We start from the raw sequence: 22472 nt of genomic DNA on the forward strand, positions 1-22472 counted from the left end.
ATTAAGCTCACATTAAAAATTATTTAGAAAATTTTGCTTTAAATATTAGAGAAATATATGAATATGTATTACTCTCTTTCTTCCTGGGGAGGGGGAATAATAAATATCACTTGATATCTTAAGATTATTTAAGGCTGCATAGAGTGTTATCTTCCCATTAGTTTCTTAGGAAGAATAATGGTTATTTTATTTTTTAAAAAAATATTATTCTAATTAGTTATACATGAAGGCAGAATGCATTTCAGCTCACTGTACACAAACAGAGCACAACTTCCCATTTGCTGTACATGATGCAGACTCATACCATTCTTACAGTCATACATCTACATAAGGTAATAATGTTCTTCTCATTCAACCATATTTCCTACCCCCAAACCCCGTCCACTCCCCTCACTCCCCTCTGCCCAATCCAAAGTTTATTCCTTCTTCTCTAACCTCCTGCCCCTCCATTATGGATCATCATCTGCTTATCAGAAAAAACATTTGGTCTTTGGTTTTGGAGGTTAGATTATTTCACTTAGCATGATAGTCTTTTACTCCATCCATTTGCCTACAAGTGCCATGATTTCATTCTTCTTTAAGGTTTCAGTAATATACCATTGTGTATATGTACCACATTTTGTTCTCGATCTCTTGAAGGGCACCTAAATTGGTTCCATAATTTAGCTATTGTGAATTGAACTGCTGCAAACATTGATGTGGCTGTGTTACTGTAGATGCTGATTTTAATCTTTTGGGTATAAACTGAGGAGGTGAATAGCTGGGTGAAAAAGAAGTTCCATTCCAGGTTTGCTAAGGAATCTCCATATTGCTTTCCAGAGTGTTTGCATCACTTTGTAGTCTCACCACCAATGTATGAATGTACTTTTAACCCACATCCTCACCAACATTTATTGTTGCTTGTATTCTTGCTAATTGTCATTCTGATTGGAATGAGATAAAATCTTAGAGTAGTATATATTTTCATTTTTCTAATTACTAGAGATGTTGAATATTTTTTTTACATATTTGTTAATAGATTGTATATCTTCTCTGGAGTGTCTCTGCAGTTCCTTAGCCTAATTAGTGGCTTAATGCAATGATATAAGTGGTAACTATATGCAGGTAGGCTACGGATGAATGAGATTGTCATTGGGGATGAAACTTTGGAGTTTATATTTTGTTCCTGGTGAGCTGAGCTCTCTCTGCTTTTTGATTGTTGTGACTTGAGATGCTTCTCTTCTTCATGTCATTTTGCCATGATATGCTGCCTCAGTTTTGGCCCAGAGCAATTGAGATGGCCATATATGGACTGACACCTCTGAAAGCATGAGTAAAAAAATTCCTCCTCTAAATTGTTCTTGTTGGGTTTTTCATCACAACAACAAATCTGATTAATCATGGACCAGGGAGGCCATTTAATACTCAGAAAACTGCTTTATGATGCTAAATTTCCATGGTAAATTATTTCCCATGTAGTACCATTCATTCCTTGCATTTGGTAAAATGAAAATAGAGCCAGACATCCTAGTTCTTATGGGTTATGAAAGAGTTGAAGCAACAGAACCATGATGGAAGTCAATCCAAGGAAATGTGATCAACCAGTGCCCTCCTGTCTACATAGTGGCCCAGCAGATACACATTTAGAGGTATGAGTCACAGGATTGAAGGATGTCACTTCTATCCTCCATGGCCTGTATAACAGAAAACATTCCTCCTACTACCAGAAATATACATATGATCAATTTTGAGAAATACACTGAAGCTATAAAGGTTATAACTAAAAAAGGCACCATATCCTACCTGTGTCAACCAGAAACTTATTCCCATCTCCATGATCCCTCAGTCTCCAAATAAAGATAATTATATCCAGGGTATATCTAATAAGATAAAATGGTCCAACAAACTGCCAAGACAAAAAATGCTCATCTTTTTCCCAATAAGACAATATAATATACTTTTTTACCTCAAGTATGTTCATTTCACCCCATCTTTGGTATCCTGTAAATTAAATATTGAAATATAAAGTTAACATATTTTTTTAACTTTTGGGTACCTGGGATTGAACTCAGGATCACTAGACCACTGAGCCACATCCCCAGACTTATCTTGTATTTTATTTAGAGTCAGGGTCTCACTGAATTGCTTAGTGCCTTGCTTTGGTTCAGGCTGGCTTTGATCATGATCCTCTTGCCTCAGCCTACTGAGCAGCTATAAGCATGTTTCACTACTCTCAGCTAAAGTTACCTATTTTTAACATACCTATGTTAGATGACACTTGGATTAGACAGAGTAAGGAAAACATATTCAAATATATTCACATTAAAATAAATATTTTCCATAGAATTCTAATTTCTCTGATCATCATTGGTACTTTCTTCACTCCCCACTTTTAAGTCCCTTGATCACCAAAAATGTTTTAGCTAGAGTTCATCTCTAGCCAGTAGTGCCAGGTAGAATGCACAAATCATCACTCCATACAACATTGGTGCTCCAATAGCCCTCCTGAAGTGGATTGTGTTGGTATTCTGACCTTAACTGCAGTCCAAGGAAGTACTAGAGAACATGGTTCTTTCTCTCCTTATTTTGAGTCAGCAATGGCAACTGAATTCCTGATTATCAGGATCAATCATGTCCCAATAGCCCCAACTTGGTCTAATGATTCCTCATCATGAGTAGAAAAAGTGAGGCTTGGACCCAGGTTAGAGCAGTCATTCTTGTGTCTTCCATTTGGAACTAAGTCCTCTGCACTAGACCAATAAAGGGTTGAATTACTGAAATGGGAAGCAAACATTGTGCTATTGAGTGTAGTCACTCCCAGTCCCAGGCCCTCATTCCAGTTCCAGGAATCATGCCTATGCCACAAACATCATCATGTATTATATATAGGTGTAACCATTCACCAAGATTCATCTTTGACTCCTCAAAAGCCAGTCAACCTTTTTGTTAGACCTGGTGTTTTAGAATTTGGGGGAAATATAAGAGTAGTAATGGCAGGAATATGGCTTGATTGCTGCCCTTTATTGGCTATGACATAAGCATTGTGCTCAGAAGAGCCATGTTGAATACCATGATGGTGGTTAAGGTGCTCACTAAGTCCATGGATAACAGTTTTGCCAGAAGCACTGCAGGCAAGGAAAACAAGCTCTCTCAAGGGTAAATGCATGTTTCGCTGAGAACTAATGTCAGTCTGCCATGATGAAAGGTCTAGTGTCATCAATCTGCTCTGAGGTACCTGGCTGCTTCCCATAAGAAAACACCTCATTTTAGAACTCAGGGTTGGATTCTGCTCTTGCCACCTGGATATAAGCTTAGCACAAGTGAGAACTTTGATTAAGGTCTACAAAGTGCCTCTTAGAAAGTATGTCTCACTAAATTTTCTCCATTGTAGGTCAAACAAAAGCCCAGATCTTAATTCTTTCATGCATAATTCCTAAGAAATAGCCAACAATGAAAGCCAAGCTGTTTGATGCTTAGTAGAGGCAAATTCAAGACAGTGTGGGTCTTACCAGTAAAAATGTGTGTAACATTTCTTCTTTTGAACAGGATGCTCAACGTTAGTAGTTCTACTTACTCTTATTCCTATGTGATTCAACTATGAAAGCAATAGATATTTCTGTTTATTTGTATTTCATGCCCATTCCTTATTTTCCACATAAGTAGGTGGACTCAACTCCTACCAGGAAACCTTTCCCATTGGTTCATACCACTAGAGCTTTTCCTACCTGCACACTCTTCATCTTCACTACTGGAGTCATATGGTTGGCTGTACCTCCAACCTTTAGAGACACAAACATCAGCAACAGAATAACTTAAGATTGTCTCATGCTTTCTTCTACACCAGTTAATCTCATGATGGGTGCTAGGGCTGGATTTTCTTTTCCCCCACTCAATTGTGTTATTGAGGCTTGGTCCTCAGTATTGCCATTATGAGAGATGTGAAACCTGTATAAGGAAGGGTCTGCTTGGAGGTGACGAGGTTATTTAAGGGCATTAGATTCAGAGATAAGAATATAGATTTCTCACACCATTGTTAGAACAAATGAGTCATCTGATCCCTGCAGGCTTACTGTCTCCCCTTGTGACATCTCCCTCCTGCACCTGCATCCATGCTGACACCACCAATCATATGATGCAGCTAAGAGGACATTTACTAAAGCTTAGCATTTGCAAGTGCCATGCTCTTATATCTCCAGAACTGTAAGCTAGACACACCTGTATAAATTATTCAGTCTCAATGGTTTTCTTATTAGCAAGAAAAACATAGTCATACTATGTTTTTAATAGTTAGGATCACTCTGATCTGCATTTTGGCTTATCAGACTCTCTCTGAGTTCTGGGAAGTCAGAGGCCTACAACAGGGTGCTCAAACAATTGCAAACCTTTAAGTGACAGAATGGAGCTGAAGGAGTCAAATTTCAATTTTTTCCTTCCATTGGCAGATTATCACTCATTTCCTTGAAACAGATCAAGCTGACATGCAAACTGTGGTGCCAACAGTTTCAGGAATATAAACTCACAGAACAGACACTGTGCTACAATCAAAGCAGCTGCACACAAGAGAATGGGAATGTTCTCTGCATTATGCACATAGGTCTACTGGGCACTTGAAATGTGGAACTGGGATATGGAAGAACAATCAAGGCTTGCCATCGGAGAAAATGCCCCTTTATTGAGGAACAGCTCTGCATATTTATAGAGCGGGAGGTGGTTTGATAGTTATGACAGTTTAATGGTTGAAGGGTTTGACAGTTGGCATGGGGTGCTTTTTGATTGGTGGGTAAGGATCATATGAGCCAGCAGGGCTAGTCTGATTGGTGGGTAAGGATCATGTGAGCCAGCAGGGCTCACCATTGGATGGCAGGATCATGTGAGCCAGCAGGGCTCACTATTGGATGGCTCTTCTTTGGGGATGAGGAAGTTAGTCTTTGGAGCCGGGGTGACTCCCAACAGGCTGAATCTCTGAATGTTTCATATTAAAATTTAACTAAAATTAAATATAGACAGCACATCCATATAGTGACTGTTCTTTTGGGTGGCAAAGACCTAGAGTTCAAAGATGAAGCAGAAATGAACTTCCTTCTTGGGGGTTTCATTGCAGAGGAGTTTTTAGCCTGATCTCACTACTTACTTGTAAGTAGACTGTGGACTCATTCAAAAGGGCCAGGAAGTCTCTGAAGGCCAGAGGACACTATATCAACAAAGTCAACATTAAGATCTAGATGGCTTCCCTCAGGATCTAGCACATCCAGCCTAGAGTTTATGAGAAATGTGGGTGTGGAGCTTGGACACAATGCTATCTTCATAATTTCTCTACCCATTCTAGCTGGTACTGGTCATATCCCAAGTAGATACCTGGCTCAGTGTGAAGCCCCAGAGGCTGGACAAGTGTGATCTTAGCACAGAGTGGCATTCGTGAAATGCTGATAGGGACTAAGATGAAGACACTCTGCCCAGGGTTGAGCTTAGGGATGAGGAGGAATCATGAGCACAGTGGTTCCACTGTCATAGGAACTAGATAGCATTTGAAACTGACAATGTAAAGACGTATCAGAGACACGTATCAAAATGATACCCTGAAGGTCATACAGAAAGCAGCATAGACCTAAACTCTTGGATCAAACACCACTGCTGTGCTGAGCTTGTCCTTCACTAGAGCCCATACCCCTGTTCTTTACTTGATGTGCTGCAGCTACACTGGTCTTGCCCCATGAAAGTCCTCCCAGTTTAAATAAGCTTCTCACAAAACAGTGTCTTTGAAAGGATCCAATAAGGCAGTTTTCAGTATCAGTTAGTACATGTAAACAGAGTCCTTCCTCAGGTTCAGGAAACTCTGGCCTGGGCATTTCCTCTTTCTCAGACTCCCAGCATAAATGAGTACAGTGTGTTGGTGGATCTGAGGGTCACTACTAAGGAATGGCCCTGCTCAGAACTTTGTGCTTAGAATGGAGTTTGGAATATGAATTCTGACACCTCCCATAGAAAATGTATGTGAATGTAAAAAACTGTCATGAGTGAAGTATTATGACAATCAAATGCCATGACTAAATACAGGGCCTACTGACAGGTGAGGTTTGTTAAATGAAGTTGCTACTAGTGCAGTGATAATAATGAAACTGAGCTTTTTCCTTATTTAGTGTTGTGAACATTTTCCAGGGTTTGATGGGATATATTTTCCATGTTAATTGAGGTATTCTTGCCATGGAATTTACTGCATGCATGGAAAGTTTACAATTTATTTATACATACACATACTGATGATCTAATGGAGATGGTATTTTTGTTTAAACATATTGAAACTGGCATCTTGGTATGTGCAAAAATGAACACACAAACATACTCAGAATCACATCACATGGATGCACACATAGACACACATATATTTCTTATTGACATAATCCACACCACTCAAATCACATAGTTGCTTCCAGGAACTATGGAGAATGGCCATAGTTTTCTGTGTTGCTTTTTTTGGTTCTTTTTTAAATCAGTTCGGACCCCAACACCCTCACTTTTCATCTTCCAGGAGGTAGTGGAATCACTGAGATTCTGCACACAAAAGGAAGAAAGACCATCTGACCCTTGGCATCGTCTATATTATGCATCAGCCAAGAGAGTGAGGCCAACAAATATAACTGTTATGGTTCCTCTTCAATCCTCCTGTAATTACAGGAAAGGAGTCACTGTGATGATCAAGCTATGCTCTGTCCTGTGTGCCCAAGTCTTTTGTTTACTTGGAAAAACTAGAAAATCCAAAGAGAAAGTGGCCAAGTCAAGGGAATTCAAAGGCAAGGACAAAGCAAATATATTTACCAAATGACACAAGCTTTTCTAGGGTGATTTGTGTCTCAGATCTCTATGAGGTGACAAATATGGAATTAGATGCCCAGGAGAGAAAACCTTTGCTAAGCACAAATCTTGCGAACATACATGTGTAGCTGATGCTGGTTGTTGCCTTCAGTGAGGTCTCAGTTAGCAATAGCCACCACAGTGGAAATCTCCCCACTTAGGAAATTGTGTATGTCATTTCCAGGTAATCATATTACAATAGCAAAAGAAATTAAAGAGCAATGCTTGTATTTTAGAGAAAGGTAAACCATCTTGCCATTGACATTTGGTGGGTCCTTCTGTCCCATACTTTCTCTAGGAATTAACTCTACCATGCAATTTGGGAGTATACAGAATGACTATAAGTAAACACTTATTTATTGATTATGACTTATTCAGGGCATTTATTGATATGGACAGCAGTGAAAATATATGGCAAAGAGAAGAACAAGAATGAATGAGAAATAGAGCCTTTGTTTTCCAGTACTGGAGCCACGTGGGATGTACGTTTTACATTTTGTACCTCTAGGAGACATCTGCCTCTAGAGATGACCACTCAGGCCACCTTACAACTATCTAAAATATTTTCCATCTCATGAGTACACAAATATATTTGAATAACCTGGAGAGCAATATATGGCTGAGCGATGAATACAGTTCCATATCCCAAAGAATCAACATCAGGACACATTACTGAACCCTGTTGCCTCTTCCACTTACAGAGTCAAGAATCTGGATCTTTTGGCTCAGCATCATCTCTATCTACAGAGTGGGCATAGTTCTACCTGAACTTTAGATCTGGGTGTCATGAAACGTGAAGGAATTGAATCAGCAAATAATGCATTAGTGTGTGTTTTTATTTTTTGAAATTGATACTTTTTCTGTGCATGTTAGAACCGAATGTCTGAGGAAGTTCCTACATCCTCACAACACACAATTAATTAATATGGACACTCTCAGAGATACGTCCCCACCCTCATGCACACAAATGCACACCACCAAAAAGACAGTTGCTTCAGGATCATGGTAGATCATCATAATTATTCACTGGAATATCACTTTGTCACCACATCCCAATCCTCATTTCCAAAAGAAATCTGAATCTAGGATAACTTTTTACATAGGTCAGGCTTTCATCCTATTTCTATCTCACTACAGAGGTTTTTCTTCAGCATGTTAGGCATGTCATTTTCTGCAGAGTCCATCTGTAATTATAGAAAGGAAGACGGTGTGAGCATGAGATCATGCTGAGTCTTGTTTGCACAAGTCTGCTGTTTGTTGTGGTGACATTAGATAACTTGATGGGAAATAGCACTTGAGGCAAAGGTCACAAAGTAAGACAGAGATGGCACTTGTGAAAAGACATGAGCTTTTCTCAAAGGATTTCTCAGGTACAATTTGATGGCATGCACAAAATATGTTTTCTACCAAGAAAAAGTGCCACTGAGGAAAATGCTCATTACAATCATTTGACATTGGTTGCTGTCCTACATTAGTATCATCTTGAATTAGTGATAATAGAAGTTTAGTTGTAATTCCACCCCAAAGCAATTGTATAAGTCATCTATAATGAATATTGTCATATTTCCATGCCTAAATTTGAAATAAAAGAAAGAAAACAACCTTATATCATAGACAAAGCAGAGTCAATTACCTCAGCAATAGATTGTGCTTTTTCTTTTCCTAAGTCAATTGATGCCACCTCCATGATTACAATCTAGCAGAATATAGTGTAACTGTCAGTACATTGGTTTGCTGAAGAATTACTTAGGGGGCTTCCTAGCTGTGTACATGGGTCTATGGAGATGGTTGTTTAACACACACAGGCTCAGTTGCTCCTGGAACATGATTGTTTCTGAATGGAAGGAGAAGGAGCATAGCAGGAAAAAAAATTAAAAACATAGAATAAATGGAAGGAATCACAATGAGAAAGGAAATATTCCACTGTTACAGTAGAAGATTTCAGCATTTTTTAAAATCACTTGACAGATCCTCCAGGAAGAAAAGAAAAAAATATACTATTGAAAGGATTATCTCTGTTAGAGGTCAAATTACTTCCATCCAAATACATGTTTAAGTCCTAACACCAGTACTTCAAAATTTTACTGGGTTTGAAAAAAGAGAGTCATTGTAATCTTATTAGTTAAAGATATCCTTTTGGAGTAGGGTAGACCCATTCTCCAATTATGACATCTGTTATAAGAAGAGGGGGCATATTCCTGAGGGGCAAATGATATGTGATATTGGAAACAGAGAGTGAAGTGCTGCAGTTGAAAACCAAGCAACACAAGGATGGCCACCAAACCACTACAAATTAAGAATGGGAAAAAAATTCTTTCCTAAAGTTTTCGGAAAGTACATGGTCCTGCTTACAGGTCAGTATGGGATTTCTAGGGTATAGAGTTCAGAGACAGTCTATTTGCATTACTTCAACTCAAAAAAGCTGGTACTTGGACTTGGCAACCCTAGGAAACTATCAAAACACTATCAATCACATAGATCTAATTAACATTTGTACGAATACATCATGCAACAATGAGCGAATCAAATTTGTTTTCAAGGTCACATGAGGTATTAATCAAGACAAGATTATATTTTGGCCCTAAAACATATCTTGGCATCTTGAAAAGAAGAGAAATTGTGCAAAATTTGCTGTCATGAGAAGAGAAGTTGGCAGATTGGAGGAAGGATGCACACCTGGCAGTTTCTCAGTACCAGACTTACAAGGCAAAAAGACTGCTTCTCAGTAAGGTGGCAAACTAAAGGAACTCACCAAAACTTTATAGTGAACCATAAAAAGAAATCAAATACTCCTGGAAAGTCAGAAAGTTAAGTAAGAGAAATAATACATTGGAAGACAGAAGCAAAATTCAAGTTAGAGACAGCCTTTCTTTATTCTACCTCCACAACCTGTGATGCAAACAGCAGAATACTGCTTCACTTTGGTGGATGAAAGAGAGATTTCACAAACACTCAATACTGGACAGTCAGGGAGTTTTAGAGAATCAGAAACTTGGGTACATTAAACAAACAACAACAACAACAACAAAAAAAAAAAAACAGAGTACATTGGATCCAAGCTGGTGGTGGCAGTAACAGCAGAAGTGGCAGCAATAGTGCTACTGCTAGATCACAGAGGGAGGGAAAATGCACAAAAACAAAATAGATTTAGTGTGAAAATCCTAAGATCAGAGAGGCAGCCTTCACTTGGCCAATGAAGAGGCTTCATTGCATTGTACACTGGTGTAAAAGGGTGTTCCGTGATTCCCACTGGTGTAAGAAGGGTGCTCCATGATTCCCACTGTCCCCAGAGAGCAAGGCAGGAGCCACCTTGACACAATCAAGCTTATGTAGACACTGCAGGAACTGGGAGATCTGAGCAGGTATGCATCCATGGTCCTGACAGACACCTGCCACTGGACCAAGGCTTTGCCTAGCTGAGCTAGAGCAAAAGGCATAAAAAGCATTCTAACTGGGGGAACTCAAGTTAGATATGTGGAGGAATGCTCTGGTCCCTTCCCACTTTGAGTCTGGTGCTTCCTGGGATCAGCTGAAGTGGGTTGAGAAATTGAAAGAGCCTGTGTAAAAATGGGCTATGTGAATACATGCCCAGATAATCAGTCCAGGGAACATGGAAAGGCCATTCCACAGAGAAAGTGAAGAATTAGCTCCCCTACCCCACAAGAGGAATCTGAGGGGAGATTTGTGAAATACATTTTCTCCCAGAAGAGATTTGCAAATGCTGGACCCTAAGAGTGCACTGATATAATCTCTTCAAAGCAATCAATACAAACTGGGGCCTGATTGGACTTAAGCCCCACCTATGGAACTCCACCTATAGGAACTCCTCAAAGTCTTCTGCAGTGAGCCTCCCTAGGACTGCACCAAATTGGTCTGTGTAGGCAAAACTCCAGCACACTGTACCTCCCAGCCCATCCTACCTCATACTCTGCTAAGAAGTGAAACTGAGAATATCTGAACTCCAACTGGCAAACTTGGTGAGCAACACAAAAAGAAAGTTTTAACAACTGTTGGCCCTTACTCCTACATAACTCAAGATGAAAAGGAAAGAAAGGCAGCTGAGCACAGACAGGGAACACATATTCTCATTGAATATTTTGACCACCTCTCTTAAAATAATTCCTTAATTTTTCATTAAGAATCACTTCTTTAGTTCCTGTAATTGTGTGTGGAATTTTTGTTTTGTTTTGTTTTGTTTTTGTATGTGTGTATTTACTGAATGATTCATGTACATATATACTTATTTGTTTACATTTTCTCATTTGTTTCACTTTAAAAAGTGTAGTTTTTCCTTTGTCTATCTTTAAAGGGTTAGAATTTTGTATTAGTATTTTTCAGGTTTGTTTTATATTGCTTTTCATTTTTCTATGTCTTGTTTCTCTTTTTCTCTTTTTTTCTGCTAACAGTATAACTTTATGATAACTTTTAGTGGTAGATAAAATTCTCTGACATCTTCTCCACCCTATTTTCTCTTTACACAGGAACTACAATTTGAATAAAGTGTAGAATTATATGATTTTTCTAATTCATACCTTATCCATGTTGTTCTGATTATTAATGCAGTTGATGGCTTAGTAAACATGGGATAATGAATGTCAAAATTAATGTATTAAGAATGATAGTACACAGGATCAGTGCAATAAAGAGTTGGTTGTTCTAAAACATCAATGAATTTGATAAACCATTAACCAAACTAAGAAAAGAATGAGAGGGACGATATCAATCAACATAATTAAAAATGAAAAAATGACTTATTACCACTTACACTTTTGAAAACCAAAGGATCAGTGGAAATTATTTTGATAATTTATATACCAATAAGCTGGAAAATCTAGAAGACATTAACAAATCTTGGAACACACATGACCAGCATATATTGAACCAGGAAGATAGAGACCACCTTGATAGACCAATATCTATCAAGTAATGACATTGAAACAGCAATGAAAAGCCTTCCAACAAAGAAAAGCCAAGACATGGATGGATTTCCAGCTAAGTTTTACCAGACTTTTACAAAACAAGGAACACCAGTCTTTCTCAAATTATTCTATAAAATTGAATGAGAAAGAACACTCCTATTTAAGTTTAGGAAGCCAGTATAACCCTCATATCAAAACTGTAAAAGATGCATCTAGGAATAAATACCACACACAGCAATATACCTGTTGAACATAGATGTAAAAATCTTTAATAAAACATTAGTAAACTGCATTGAAAACCTTGTTTAAGTAGATCATTCACCACAATCAAGTGGGCTTCATCATAGGGGTACAAATTTGGTTCAATCTCTGCAAATTGATAAAAGTAATCATTACTTGTTATGGTTCACATATGAGAGTTCCTCAAAAGATCTTGTATGAGACAATGCACGAATGGTGTGAAGTGAAATGTTTGGGTTCTGAGAGCCTTAACCCAGTCATTGAATTAATCCCCAGAAAGGGATTAACTGAGGCAGATAGGGTATGGCTTAAGGAGGTGGGTCATTGTGGGCATGAATTATGATTTTATATTTTGTCTCTAGAGAGTGGAGTATCTCTTTCTGCTTTCTGAACATTTTCTGAGCCACTTTCATCTACCACACTATTCCACCATGATGTTCTACCTCACCTCAAGTTCCTACAAAAAGGCACATGCTGTTAAGGGACTGACACCTTGGAAACCATGAGCACCCTAATAAATGTTTTTTTCTCTAATTTTTCTTTTCAGGGCCTTTGATCTAAGCAGTTAAAAAAGAAGCTAACATACCATACAGTTGGAATTAAGAACAAGATTCATAAAGTCATCTTATACATGCAGAAAAAGGTCTTGATGCAATAGATAAAACAATAATTTCAAAAATAATGCAGAAACATGGCAGAGAAGGAGCCTAACCTCAATATTATAAAAGCTATATATGAGAAATGTGAAGCTAACATCACACTAAACTGATAAAAATTAAAGGTTTTCCTCAAATTTCAGGAGCAAGACATGAATGTTGACTTTTACCACTTCTATTTAATACAGTTTTCAAAAGCAAAGTCAGAACAATCAGGCAAAAGTAGAAATTTAAAAGGATACAAATAGAAAAATAAGAAGCCAAATTCTCCCTTGTTACTTGGTGATAAGATTTTGTATTTAGAAGACTCAAAAATTGTCACCAAAAAAATTCTAGACCTGATAAATTTAGCAACCTAGTAGGATAAAAGATCAACACTCATAAATCTATAGCATTATTATACAGTGATTCAGCTGAAAAAAGAATTCAAGAAAACCGTCACTTTCACAATAATCTGAAAAAACACCTGGGGATTAATCTAACCAAGGTGGTGAAATAACTCGAGAATGAAAACCGTAGAACACTGAAAAAGAAATCTAAGAACTCAGAAGATGCAGAGACCTACTTTCCATGTTCTTGGATAGGCAGAATTAATATTGTCAAAATGGCCATGCTACCAACAGCAAAATTCAGATTGAATGCATTCAATACAATTCCCTTCAAAATACAAATGATGTTTCTTACAGTATTGAAAAACCAGCCCTGAAATTTATTTGGGATAATAGTAATAATAATTTGCCAAAGAAATTCTGAGCAAGAAAAAGTGTTGTAGAAGCCATCACAATACTCAATCTCAAATTTTACTACAGAAATGAGTAGCAAAAACTGTATTGTATTGGCCTCAAAATAGATATGAATATCAGTAGAATAGAATATACCACATAGAGACAACCCACTTGATACTTAGTGCCACCTGATACCTGACAAGGGCACCAACATATATGTTAATGGGAGATAATGGTACACTGATCCATTGTTGGTGGGACTGCAAATTATTATGACAACTCTGGAAAGCAATATGGAGATTCCTGAAAAACCCACCAGTGAAACCCATATGACTCAGCTATTACATTCCTCTCTACTTTTTCAAAAGAACTACAAATCAGAATACTATGGTGATACAATCACTTACATGTTTTCAGCAGGTAAATTCATAGTAAATACATTGTAAGATCAACCCAGATGTCCATCAACAGTTGAATGGATGAAGTGCCCAAAATTCAATAGTAACTAGATCTTCACTTCTGGAGCTATAGCACTGGTGAATGGCTCAAAGCATATAAACTTGTACACACCAAACAAAAGAAGAATTGGAACTCTGAATATATTAGAATAATTATTGAAGAATGGACACAATGACTGGATTTCCACAGCACTTTGTCTGACTTTTCTTTGGGGTAAACACTGTTTGTTGGCAACAGGTGGACTCATTTGGCCCAAGGCCTGCAGAAGTCTTCTGGATGTTTTGACTTCTTACAATGCTTACATGGGAGGCAAGAACCTGGAAAATGTGATAAAACAGTTGTTGACTGTGCTAGCAAGAAAACAGAGTTATCAATAATAATTCAAATAACAGTTCAAAAAACTTTAATTGACAAGAGATAATTGTAAATATCTGGGAGTACAATTTGAGCCTTTTAATTTAAGTATTCATAATACAATAATAGCATGCCCATGAACTTAGATATTTGTTGTAGTTTTTTTTTTCCCTGATGAGAATTCTTTCATTTTAAACAACAAGAATGATCATTAGTTGACTGAAATAGGTCAGGCACAGAAGGACAAATGCTGCATAATATTGAGAGCTGTTTATTGGAAGTGAAAAATTGATCTTATAAAACCCAAGAGTAGAATATTAGTTACCAGAGCAGGGGAGAGAATGTTACAATTGAATATTAGGGAAAAAAAAAGTTCTGGTGTACTTTTTTGCAGTCTGTGACCAGAGTTGAAAATAACACACTCTATGTTTCAATAAATTTTAGAGAGAGGGATTTGAATGTTATTAGAATTCACAGTGTTGAACTCATTTTTCACCATTAGGACAGCAAAGCCCCTGAGTCAGATTGGGCTTTAGGATGACACTGCAATGTGATGAAGTTTAAAAGCCCACAAAATGTTGTGTGTGTAAACACATTTACTAAGGTGAAATCACAGAACGGTAGTGAGAACAGTGACCACAAGCAGAGGCTGTGGTTGGTCATGTGGCTTATGTTGAAATCCTACCTGAATGTTACCTACCTGTGAGAGTTAAATAAACCCCTCTGTGCCTCAATTGCTTGTTGGAAGATGCAAAAGTGTTCATCTGATCCATGTAATGTTATAAGGCTGACAGTGATCACATACAGACAGTCTTAAGAAGACTGATGTGTCATGTATGTGCTAAAGAGCCATATCATTAAATAGGATGCTTCATTAAATGTGTGGAAGAATAAGCTCAATCTTTGACAGTGTTTGAACAGAGAGGTGTCAAACAGATGTCATCCTCCAGGGCAGTGGGTGAAGAAAGTCTATTCTTCATTCTTTACATAGATGGATGTTTGTAAAGCTCATGGAGAATATTTATGACCCCCTGTAACTCCATATCAGCATGAAGATATGGGTGGATCAGAGTCTGTCAACCACAATTTTGAGTTTAGGTGTTTGAAATTTGGAGATTTTATGTGACTTGCCCAGATTCACAACAGTGATGAGTGGTGGATGTGGGACAGGATTGTAGTTATTTACCTGGGACCAGAGATCCCTGAGCCCTTGAGTCCTCTAGTGGACACCCTGGAACTAGGAACCCAGAACTCTTCTTAGTCTTTCTTAAATGCTTCTCCTCTCAGGCCTCCTTGGTAAGAGGCCTTAGTCCCAGAGGATTGACTGATCCAAGAAAAATGTTCATGTTATAACCCAGGCTCCTGCCTCTTCATTACAGTTACTGACTAAAAATATGATGATTTCATGCAAATGAAGTTTATCTGAAAGTCAATGGTAGAGTCCACACTTGTGGCATCATCCCCCAGGATCGTCTCACTGCTTGCTGCCTCACAATGAGACTTCCTGATGAGCAGTTGACCACCCAAATCATCAGAGCTCTGTAGGGCTCAGAAACTGTTTTAGAAATTGGGACATTCTAAACCAACTGCCACTTGATGGCTGTGCCAAGAATGAAGTTTCCTTCTGCTTTTCCCACCTGGGGTGGCCTGTTAATGTGAATTAATTTGGGGAAACAGATACCCTGGCTGATGCTTTGGTGTTTCAGTGTCGGAAATTGTCCTGACCCCATGTCTGCATACTAATATTCTGAGCCATCATCTGAGCAGCCAGACAAAGGTCTGGCTGAAAACATCATTGCTGCAGGTACACCAACTCTGATCAGGCATCTTCTTGCTCCTGGCCTTAGATGCCTCTATCTAGACCCTGCAGAGCCAGGAGCCAAAGACTATCTGCCTCACATGAACCCACCAATAACTACAACCTGTGAACCTCCACCAATGAATTCTCCATGAAGAGCACCAAAGCCTTCATTTTTTCTGTTCTCAGATGTCCACTCCACTGACCTCATGGCACTGTCCTTCCTGCCTCCTTCCCAGGAGCCCCCACACACCAGGGATTTTGTAGACATCAACCACTTGGAAACTTTCCCAAAAATCTCAGTCCTTTTTTCTTCATACTAATGTCTTGATTTAGACTTCTCTAATATTATTTTTAGATGTTAATATACATTCAGATGAGTTTGGCCTCTAGTTGCCCTTTCATGGGATATATATTGCCATTCTTAGCATCCATATACTCTCTTTCACTTTATTTCTTGATCTCATGAAAGCAAGGTGGATGTTGTCCCCCTTTTTGTTTATTTGCTTCAAGAGTACACATGATGCTGGCATTAGGAAATGTCCATTTTACTAAATTTAGAAAAATAGTTTTGGTAACCAGGTCAATAGGACAAGCAAATATATAAATTGAGTGATAAAACAAAATCACAAAATATTTAAATCTCAGCAGAGAAGATTCAGTGTGGGAAATTAAAAAAATCAATAGTAAAATGTATTTAGTAAATGTTATTTGATCCCTTTGAACATACAGTCTTGAAAATATCATTGTCAACATACCTTCACCGCAGCACTTTAGATTTCCCATGACTGACTAGCATTTCAAAAATTCCCTATACTTCTCCAACTTTAACACCAACTCACTCACCACAGCAACTGACAGTTGACATGGAAGGTAAAATGTGCATCCCAAATTACCATTATAGAATTTTCATTGTGAGCACAGCACATGTCACATTATATGGTACTGCTGTTCTCTAAATAAGCATATTTTACATGTCCAAGTGTGTTGTTGAACAATCTGTGTGTTGCTTCAAATACTGAAACCTAGGCCCACATATTAATATTCTGTTTATGAAAATAAGTTAAATCCCAAAAAAATATTATTCTCCCCAAATAAGTTAATTGATTATAATAATCTATTGTGAAAGGAGGCATAGCTACAATTTTGAGAATCAAGAGGTTCCCTTCCTGGTTTGAAATGCCATCCCTCCACATTTCCCACCCTTTCTGAATCTCCAGACATATGTAGATAGAAAAATTAAAAACTTCTTTTAGATTCAGAATGAAATATATTCAAAGTATTATCATGTAATAGGGGAGAGATTTTCAGGGTGGGAGAATTTCAAGATTACATCCCCCATATTTGAAATTTGAAAACAAAACTATTTTCTATTTAGTATTATTTAATTCAGTCATTTGAATTCATCTTTTTCTTCCATGACTCCTGCTGATGAATTGGTTCTTTTGCTTATCATCTGACTCTGTCATCTCATGCCACAAGAACACGTGATTGAAGATGCCCATGATGAGGTCCAAACTAACAAAATATGAAATAACTCCACATTGTAAAGGCTATCTATGCTAAGCCCAATGCAAACGTCATTCTAACTGAGAAAAACTGGAAGCATTTCCTCTAAAAACTGGAACAAGACAGGGATGTCCTCTTCCACCACTTCTATCCAACATAATCCTTAAAACCCAGAGCAATCAGATGAAAGAAATTAAAGGGATACACATAGGGAAAAAAGAACTCAAACTATGACTATTTGCTGGCAATATGCTTCTATATGTAGAAGATCCAAAAAATCCCCACAGAAACCTACTAGAACTAATAAATGAGTTCCACAAAGTAGGAGGAGATAAAATCACTACCCCATGAATCAAATGCATTTCTATAAATAAGTGATGAATCCACTGCAAGAAAAAGTAGGAAAACTATTCCATTCACAATAGCCTCAAAAAAAATTGGGAATCAATCTAACAAAAGAGGTGAAAGACCTCTATAATGAAAACTACAGAACACTAAAGAAAAAACTGGAGAAGATTTTAGAAGCTGGAAAGATCTCATGCTCTTGGGTAAACAGAATTAATATAGTCAAAATTGCCATACTACAAAAACTGTTTTATACAGATGTAATGCAATTCTTTTTAAAACTCCAATGACATTATCCATAGAACTAGAAAAAGAAACCACAAACTTAATTTGGAAAAATAAGAGGCCAAGAATAGTCAAAGCAATCCTCTACAAGAAGAGTGAATCAGGAGGCATCACAATACCAGACCTTAAACTTTACTACAGAGCCATAGTAACAAAGATAGCATGGTAATAATACCAAAGTACACATGTAGACAATGGTACAAAATAGAAAACACCACATAAATATGACTATCTCATATTAGACTAAGGCACCAAAAACATAGATTGTAAAAAAGATAGCCTCTTCACCAAATGATACTGGGAAAACTGGAAATTCATATGTAGCAAATGAAATTAAAACTCTATCTCTCACCCTGCAAAAAAACTAACTCAAAGTGGATCAAGACAGTAGAACAGAGACCCTGCACCTAAGATAAGAAAAAGTAGGCCAGGTACCACATGGACCTGTGTATACTGGAGCAGCCACTGGCATCAAGAGAATCAGTGTTATTCCTTCTGTGGACCCCATGCCATAGAGGTGCCTCTGACCCTGAAAGCAGATTAAGCCCAGTGTAGGTCACAGGCTACTGGACCCTCCTGCTGCTGCTAGACTTGGCAGTAGATTCCCATGGTAGAGGCCTCAACTGGGAGTGGACTTTAGGCACAGGAGCCTGACCATGAAGCACTCTGTCCAACCCGAAGAGCCTTTGGAGCAGGTAAGAAGTCTTGTAGGGATGTGGGAGTCTCAGCTGAAGCTGGGAATGGTTGGTAGAGAAAGAGGGCAGCAGAGGTGGCAAAAGGGATGAGAAAGAAGGGTCAGCCTGAGAGACTGGCCTAAAGTACTGATTTTTTTTTTTTATCCTTTGTGGGTTTGTTTGAATTAATTGTCAACGTTGTATTGAAGTATTACTTATCTCGGTTCCTCCAGCTTTTTGCCCCAAGGATAGTGACTCCCTCACTCCCCTTAGTCCATTGGTAGTGTCTTCCATTTGCACAGGATTCAGGCTTTCCACTTCTCCTTCTCCCCCTTTTCTCTTGGTTGTGCTGTTATGTCAGCATCCTTATGGTTTGGCTGAGCTACTGAAGATGGGAAGCAGGGATCCCGTCATCAGACTCTCAGCCAAGGATCCTCAACCAGGGCTGCATCCTGAGGTTGCCTCTGCCCCAGACATGTAGATGTATGATCATGTCTTGCATTTTGTGACACAAAGGTAAGTGATGGGGTGTGAACCCAGTGTTTGGCCCATGAGAAGCCCCTCTCTACCACTGAGCTACTTCCCCAGCTCTGTCCTATGATGGTCTAAGAGAAGGAGTGTTCTGCAAAGCCCTCCTCTGATAATGAAGTGAGGGTTTGGCTTGTTCTCCCCCAAAGATATTCACTTACTATCTTTTTCATAAACATTTCCTGGGTACCAGGCCTGGAGAAAACAGAGCTGGCCTGAGCCAAGGGACATATCTAGTCATGGGGGACAGACTCTTGATCCTTTCTAGGAGCAATAGATCTAGAGAAGTGGTGCTTCCTCTATGGGTTGATGCCCAAGCTGGTCTCACAGATTAATGGGTGCTAGCTAGTGATGAGGTAGATAAGCAGAGGTACCAGTGTTCCATGGAGAGGGGAGGTGGGTGGGCACCCAGGGACGCAGGAAGCTGTTGGGCCAAAGTAGGTAGAACACCTAGGTCTGGTATCCCGGATTGGTTCTGCAGTCCGGATGCAGTCTTTGGAGGATTTAAGTAGAATAATGTCAGTGTCAAATTTGTGTTTTGGAAAAAATGAAAGGGTTTGGAGGCTGGTGTGAGGCCAGATTTGAGTCTAAGTACAGAGACAGAAGACATAGATGGGGCAGCAGCAGTGAGGGGTCTGGGTGGTGTTGAACTGGGACCACAGCCTGCTCCTGGGGATGGAGAGAATGTGCTGGTCCATATGCCAAAATTGCTATGAAATTGACAAATGAATTTAGAGCAATAATACCTGGGAGGAATGGGTTCTTTCACAGACTGTTTGTAAGGGCTTCAATGTATAACAAATTCAGTAATATGAAGCAAGTCATGAAAGAAAATGGGTTTATCTAAAGTGTGTAATTCCACTGCTTGAAATTTATCCTCAGGGGGAATTAAAGCCACAACCAAAGATTTTACAAACAAGGCCATCTATCTAGCTCAATGTTATTAACAATGGGAGAAAATTGGAACTATCCTAAATATCCATGAGAAAGAGTGAGACAAAGCAGTACGGCACATCCATCATAAAGCATCTTACACAAACCCTCAAAATTAGATTTCTGAAAGATGGAATCCAGCAACAAGTTTATGCTTAATAAAGTTATTTGATTATTGGTGTGAAAAAAGCATCAACTTCATCAAAACTATTTCTGAAGCATCTCTAATAATGAGAAAATTCATTTTTAAAAAGATAATTTACAGAATGTTACCAATGATGATCTTAATATGTGTATGCCTTTTCAAATGCCTCTTTTCAAAATTTAAAGAAGTTTATTTTTTATTTTGTTTTTTAAAATTTTCAATATTATGTCTCTTGCTTGTACGGTTTTACTTCATTTCAATTTTAGTTTTATAAGTTTTCTGACTCTAGGAAAATTTTCACAAGAAGAAATATTTCATTTTTGTCTTCCAAAATAATTCTAATAAAATAGTAACACTTTTTGTAAATAGGTAAGTTCTTTCAGTGAAAAAAAAAGAAAAGAGAGAAAGGTACAAAATATATTATATACATAAGTATATAAAGTAAGTAGAAAACATTTTCTCTTACATTTTTCCCTCCTACCATCTTTCCCTAAAAACCCATTCTTTCCATGGCCACTGTCATGTTGTTCTGTATGGTTTGACTCTTTCATTTTATGTGCATCCTTGAAAACACACACACACACACAATTGGTTTTGAGATTTTACATTTTGAAAATAAAGTCATACTCTGTGTATTACCCTGCAATTAGCTTTTTAAGCACTTTATTATTGAATTTTCTAGATTAGTCCATATGAATCTATGGTATCCTCAAAATAGCTATATAGGGAAAGTGTAGATGTAACAGAATTTTGTAATCATTCTCCTTTTAACAATCATTTAGATTGTTTCCACTAGAAAATATGCATGTGATCATGCATTGAATCTGGGGTGGGGAGTGAGCATAATATACTTTTGAATCTCTAAAGATTGAATGTCTAAAAGTGGAAATTCTGGATCAGCAGAATTCTTGAAATTTTGTAGGTAGTTCCAAACTACTTCTAAAAGGTGTTCCAATTTATACTCACTACAGTGACAGTGCCCTCTTTCCCACCTCCTTGACAATAATGTGATATTGTTGATATTTCTATACTTTACCCATGTGTTGAGAATAAATGGAATGTGTTGTTTTATTATTTCTTTGATTATTGGTGAAATTTTTATCCTTTCTTATTTTTGACTTAGTTTATTCCTCCTGTAAATTAAGAAGGCATAATGTTACCTACTTTTTTACTCAGTTGCTTTTATCTACTTATACTGTCTATAGAAACTTAACCCCATTTTTAGCAAATGTGTTGTAAATATTTTCCCTAGGTCTATGCCGCAGTATGGCTGGGCACAATTCAGGAGCCACTTGTCAAAAGAAATGAACTTTATTTTTAGAACACACACACCAAACCACACAGTTCCTCAGGAAAAAACCTTCAGAGCCCAACTGCCACCACTGGCTTTCCACAAGCCTATCAACCTCCCCCACTCCTCCTGCTCTTGAGGCTGATTGGCTGGGTTGCGTGGGCAGAGCCAAAAAAAGTCCCCCAATGAGCAGCTCCGTGGTCTGAAAGGGAAGGGAAACAGCCCAATGAGGATCACCACAAAGGAGCCAATCAGTTGGCAGCTAGAAGTTTGCTGGGGCCACTGTGAGCCAATCATCAGCTGGCAGCTGGAAGTTTGCTGGAAGCTGGAAGTTTGCTGGGGTCCCTTTGGCTGTGGCTCTCAACATCTCCCCCTCTCTGTTTAAACAATAAACATGTGGCTTAGGGACCGTGCCTGCCTTAGGTTGTCCAATAGTACATATGGTCCTTACCCGTTATCGGATGAGCTGACCTCAAGCCTCCTGTCTTAGGTTGGTACCATTGCAATTGGATCTTACCTGTCATTGACTACCGGTCCAGCATACAGCCACACCTGTGGATAGGTCTTTGTTTAGCTGAACGACCATGACAAGCAGAAGGGAGGAAGATACACCAAGCCAATTGACAGCTCCTTTTGGAAAAATTGTACCACCAATGACACCATCAGCAAAAATACACACAAGTCGCTGTACCAACATATAGTTCACAATGCATACATTGAGTTCACAATGCATATAAGTGATACATAGTCCAGGCAAGTTCTGCAAGCAGTTCAGTGATGGCT

The 22472-nt window shown here is 38.3% G+C and overlaps 1 protein-coding gene, 1 long non-coding RNA gene and 1 gene segment (V, D, J or C); all 3 read left to right on the plus strand.

Annotated features, from left to right (window-relative positions):
* The window catches only part of LOC107159025 (immunoglobulin lambda-1 light chain-like), a 738922-nt gene that overhangs the window by 371869 nt on the left and 344581 nt on the right, over positions 1 to 22472 (plus strand). The window lies entirely within an intron of this gene.
* The window catches only part of LOC107159024, a 587419-nt gene that overhangs the window by 225993 nt on the left and 338954 nt on the right, over positions 1 to 22472 (plus strand).
* LOC125611331 lies at positions 18312 to 21679 on the plus strand. The gene is made up of 3 exons (XR_007341486.1): positions 18312 to 18813; positions 19154 to 19308; positions 20203 to 21679. It is a non-coding gene; the product is annotated as an uncharacterized LOC125611331 (long non-coding RNA).

Source organism: Marmota marmota, unplaced genomic scaffold (assembly GCF_001458135.2).
Source record: "Marmota marmota marmota unplaced genomic scaffold, marMar, whole genome shotgun sequence".
In the NCBI taxonomy this organism is placed as follows: Eukaryota; Metazoa; Chordata; class Mammalia; order Rodentia; family Sciuridae; genus Marmota; species Marmota marmota.